Source organism: Telopea speciosissima, chromosome 11, assembly GCF_018873765.1.
Source record: "Telopea speciosissima isolate NSW1024214 ecotype Mountain lineage chromosome 11, Tspe_v1, whole genome shotgun sequence".
NCBI lineage: Eukaryota > Viridiplantae > Streptophyta > Magnoliopsida > Proteales > Proteaceae > Telopea > Telopea speciosissima.
Window position 1 is genome coordinate 57,224,054 of NC_057926.1, and position 6,000 is coordinate 57,230,053.

Genomic DNA, 6,000 nt, shown 5'->3' on the forward strand with positions numbered 1-6,000 from the left:
TGCCCTGCTGCGCTGACACAGGAAAGCGTGCACTGACCGCCTTATCCAGTTATCTTACCCGAACGCCTTGCCTGAATGAAGGTAAGGAGGTCATTTCGCGTCTTGTTGTGTCTACGCAACATGGCAGTTGGGGCAGCCACGCAATAGACGATCCGGATCCCCCACCTCTTGCCCAACCCTACCTCGCAATGGACACGTAGACTTCAAAGATCCAACGGCTCCAAACATCTTCAATTTGTTCCCCAATTGACCCACTTCATTATACAACCCCATTTTTTAAAAAAGGAAAAATTACATGCCCCTCCCCTATATTATGGTCTAATTACATCTTCTTCCCTTGGATTTTTTTAAATTATATTTTAACCCCTTTAGTTTGCAAAAAAATTATTATTACACCCTTGTCATTAGCATCCGCCAGTTAAGTGGTGATGTGGCTTAGTAATATTTGTCATAACCCCCAAACTAACATTGGGTCCTTGTGAGATGACCCTTTTATCCCTCTTCTTCTCATTCTCATTCTCCTTCTCCTACAACTCCACCCTCACCCAGCTCCTACAAGCTTTTGATAAAAAAACCAATGAGAATGTCACCTTTCCCTTTCTTCTTCCTCTCAAAATCTAATTGCCGAACATGTTCTTCCCTTTCCTACCACTATAATTATTTTCAACGAAGTTTCTTACATAGCCTCCGCTGGTCTTATTTGGGTCCATGAAATCAAAACCAGGAAGGCATATGCATCCAACTTATTTTGAAGTTTCTGTCAGTGAGGGTCAAACGGAGAGTATGATTATAAGGGATTTAGAGAAATTAGGTTCCACATGAACGACAATGTCATTAAAAGTCTTGATAGTGTCGTTATGTGTTAGAACTATCTTCATTTGCCCCCAGGAATCAGGTAACATCCTGATGACGGCTTGTACTTACTGTTCATCGGTAAGGTGTACCCCAGCATCATCTAATTTTTAGATCATGTCTTTCACGACCCTGAGGTGTTCAACCATAGTGTGTTTGAGGTCCTTACGGTACATCTCAAACTTCAAGGTCATGGACCTAAGCCTGGTAGTGGATGTACAGCCACAATCGAGCTTTACCTGGTCCCACATGGACTTGGCAGTCTCGCATTTCTCATATTGGCCGATGAGATCATTGTGCATCGTGCTTAACATAAGAAAGCGCGCACTATGATCTCTCTTAAACCAATTGTCGTAAGTCTCTTTTTCTTGACGGTGACAGGCAGTAGTACCCATTTTGGGTGGGGTCATTTCAGTGGTCAAGTGTTCAAGGTAATCTTGCTCATTAAGCAAGAACTGGGCCTTTCGGTGTCACATATCATAGTTGGTGCCATCCAACTTGTTGCCTTGATAAAGGTCAGCAACTACACTCTTAGAGGCCATCACTACAATGTGCAAGGGGGGACATTTAGTATACATTCATAAGCCCAAAAAAATTGTTCAAGAAATCCTAATTAAAATTAATGGTTCCTTTTCCCACACGGTGAGACCAAAAACTTCGCTAAGCTGGTAATCAAATCTCACATTATGTGGGTCTGAGGACGCATAACTTTAATTGATTTCGAACAAAAATAGGAGGAAAAAACATCTCTTAACCATAATTTAATGCGTCATACATCGGGTGCGCAAAGGACTCACTCAAGAGACCCAAATTGGTACTTGAAGTGATATGCTGAGTCGGTACGGGGTTGTGATCCGTACTGCAGTAGCTCCCATTACATGGCTTCTCAAAAAATATTAAAATTACAACCGGCTCTTTACATTCAAGATTCCTACTACAAACTACCGGCGAGCATTGCACTTTGTATCACTTCCAGGTACTAACTCTAATGCACATACTGTCACGCCCCCATCCCAACAAGTGATAAAATACATTATAAGGGGTGACTAGGACGACGCTTGTCATCCTACTAAGCTGCGAGGATCACGACACAGTGTCCCAACGCACGATCATAACTAATATTAAAACAATATAATATCAGTGCGGAAAGGAAATATTACATTCCAAATGATCACTAGTTTTGCGGAGCGTATAAAATTAATAGTTACAAGATGATCAAAGCCTAGATGATAAATACGTAGTTAATCCATTTTTCATTACCATCTAATAATGATCAACAAGGGTATAACAGATAAATGTTTATACATGGGCCTACGCCTAAAATAAACAAAAGGGAACAAGTCCTAGAATTCCCACGGCCCATAGGCGCAATCGTCACAAGGACACCTGTTGCCATGTTCCTCTAACACGACTTCCGGCTCCTCGTACCGCATCATAATCTAAAAATTGTGTACACGAGGGGTTAGCTCTCCACCGAGCCAGTGAGGGGATGGGGATGCACAAACACACAATTCACATAGTCCAATGATGCATGCATATGTTAAGTAAATTTTCCACCTAACATCACAACTAAGTCAATGGCATATGCTCGTGACAACTCGGGAGACACGTGGGTCACTTAACTTATCGCCACAATGAAACCTCAATTGTCACACTGGGACCTACGCCGATCGAAGCCTCCAAGACCACTCGGTGGCGGACCCACGATAACCAATACTACCATGTGGCCTCTCCCACCTCCACGAATCCGGTGTGCGATTACCCAACACCTAAACCCCTGTTGGTAAGGGTCGTAGCATAAGGGTGTAAAATCCTAGCCACATCTACATGCAAGTCCTATCGTCCCGAGAGGTAATCCGGGCTCATCAACTTTTCATCCGATTTAGTGCCCGGTTACCCGCCACGGCACGGCGCATCTGATTCAACATGACATTCAACATAATTTCTTCATAAATGTATATATTATCAGGGTTTCGCACGACACCCACCGCACCGAGACCCATCAAAGTAAAAGCATCTCTAATTAACATCATAACATTCATATATAAAAGTATGCAATATGCCAAGCATACTTAATAATTTATAATGATGACATAATATACAATGCAATAATAATATCAAGCCCAAACAACCAAACCCACTCACAATATGTGTTATGCCCCGATGTTATGAGTTGTCGCGAAATCAAGTAACACGTCACAAGATGAAAACTTTAAACCTAAATAAAGAGTGAAAATAGGGTTAATTAAGTAAAGGGACGGATCCCCAAAACGTCTCCCATAAATTATTTAAGTATAAGGTTTGAAGTAGAGTGGTTGCGGGAGTGGTTTCATGCCCAAATTCTGCAACCACATGTAAATCCTAGGAAACCAGGGGCTCGGCGTTGTCAAGGTCGATTGCGGATGTGGTTTGAAAGCTCAAAACCGAGTGTAAATCCTAGGAAATCGGGGTTCGGGTTTCGATCAAGGTCGGTTGATGTGGTTTAAACCAAACCGAGTGTAAATCCGACCTTCACGGGGCCTTCTCGGGAAGGTAATTTCGGAGGTGGTTTCTTGCGGTCTAAAACCACATGTAAGTCCTAGCTAACCGGGGGCTTAGGAAGGTCTCGCCAAGGGTGGTTGCGGTGTGGTTTCTCAGTGCGAAACCACATGTAAAACCACATACCGCAAAATCGAAAATTGAAGGGTTTCTTGCTAGGGATTCATTTTCCAAGGGGTTTAAAGGTAGGGAGGCTTCAAGAAAACTTCCTCCTAGGTACATTAGGGTTCTAAGACCTCATTAGGTCCATGTAATCCCATGGATTTAAGAGGGAAAACAAAGAGAACCTAAATTAAGACATAATAGGGTAGAAACCTTAAATTTCTTAAATGGAAAGAGATTACTTAGGCTTAGGGCTTGTAATGGAGTGAAATAACTCCACTATAGTCTAGGTTTAGAGGTTCCATCGATTCCTTGGTCGAATCTCTCCCATTTCCCAAATCTCAAAACTCAAAATAGATGAAGAGATGTGGGTTTCAATGGCTTACCTTCCCCAATGTAGAAAAGCTCCACGTAGAGGGCTCCACAAGGTGAGATTCAAGCCTTCAACCAAGCTTTTCCATTCCTCCTTCTCCTTTTCTCCTTCCTTCTTTCTTCTTTCCTTCTTTCTTCTTTCTTCTTTCTCCTTTCTCTCCTCTTTCTCTCCTCCACGATTTAGGTTAGATGGGAGAAGAAATGAAAATGAATGCTTCTCCCCCCTTTGTCTTATTTATAGAAAATGGGCTTGGGTCCTTTAAGTTAAATGGGTCAAGTAGTTAAATGGGTGGATCCAAGATAAATGGGTCATTAGGCCAAATGGATAGTTTAAGTTAAATGGCTCAAGAGGGCTTAATGGGTTGACCCATGGTCTTATTTAGGTACAGGAATGGGTTAACCCATCTTTGGGTCAAATAGAGTCAAATGGGCCCTCAAGTTGAATGGGCCTCTTAACTAAATGGGCCGCCCATAGGTTTCAAATAGAAAAGAACCCACTTGGGGATGGGTCCATCCACCATGGGATTATAAGCCCATCACACGCTCCCTTAAATAAGGGGGACCCACAAATAGAATATTCCCAACTCAACTAAAATAGCCGGCGGTCTAAATCTTGACCCGCACTCGAGGGCATCGAGGAAAAGATAAATAAGTAAGCCAAGGGCTAAAACTTACTTCTCCATTGCCATGGTGTGTCAATGGTAAGCCCGTATCATGGTCAATAATTTGTAGCGGGTTTGACCACCGGTGAGAACAGCTCACCCGACGCGTGGCGGTGATAACCACACGTCACGGGAAGAAATAATAATTAATTATGATCCGGGTGCGGGTATAACATCCTCCCCACCTTACAAGAAATTTCGTCCCCGAAATTTGAGGCGACTAGGGTCTCAAGTGAGAAGAAGGGCTGTTGGATAACAACATCCCGGTCACCCACATCTTGAACTAAGTCAAAGGTCGGGTCAAGATGAGGCGGTGCCTACGTGGTACAAGTCGGTTCCACAATTCTCTTTTCCTTACAGGGTCACATTACCACGGGGTGTGGTTCACAATAACCCTAGAAAACAGGGTTCCAACTACTAAGTTAAGTCTCAAGGAACAGAGTTCCCTAAATCTTCCGGATCGGTGATACCATTCTAGCCTTCACTACTCGGTCGTCTTGGGTTACGGATTTAACCTGTCCATGTCCCAACATAGGGTTCACATTCGAAGGCTTTCACATCTGGTTGTCTCATTACCTAACCCAACTTTAGAATGATTTGGAATATTGATGGAATCTCCTATTGTTCACTCCCGATCACGGAGGGAACGCATTTGGTGATCCATTACCCCATTCATATCTGTCGTTGGAGAAGGTTTTGTTACATCCTTGATTTTAGCTTTCACAACCTTTAAACCTATAACACAATTATCCCACGGAAAGAGTCCACATCAGTCCTCTTTCGAGAACCAACAACCTTTACTAGCTTTTGTCCAAGTCAACTCTTTAAGCAGTCTCCATAATTTAACCTATCCGGTCATTAAATTCATTCTTCATTACCCTAAGGTTTGGTCAACCAAGGTCAGGGCACCAACTAGTTACACAGCAAGGTCGATGTAAGGTCATACTTGTAGTACCAGAGAATCACTCTAGTCACACAAGTCCAAGGTTCTAAGGGATATCTATATATATTTATCACACCAATATGTAGGCATAGATTCAATAATTACATTCAAATCCCTATGGACATATTTGTCATCTAGGTCAATCCACCAGAACAAGAAGTTCTCAGGTACGGTTCACTAAGTCTTTTTTTTTTTTTTTTTTTTTTTTTTTTTGGAAAGTCAAATCACGGTGTAGGACTTTCTCTATGAGTCTAAACAAGGTTTGGATGGACCAAGTAAAGTTCAAATAGAGTCGTCACTAGCTTGAGGTGTTATGAATGACTTCCAAATACACGTGACCTTCATGGCTTACTCAAATAAACCAGTCTATTACTTTCCTTTCCTACGCACCCCATTGAGGGTCTCTACCCGTATAGGTTTAGGTTTCTCTATCCATAAGGTTCGGGTCTTTAAATTCATAGGATCGAAGGTCTTTATCCTCAAAGGTAACTCTTCTTCCTTTATGTAAGAGAGGAGTCACAGCGTTACCAA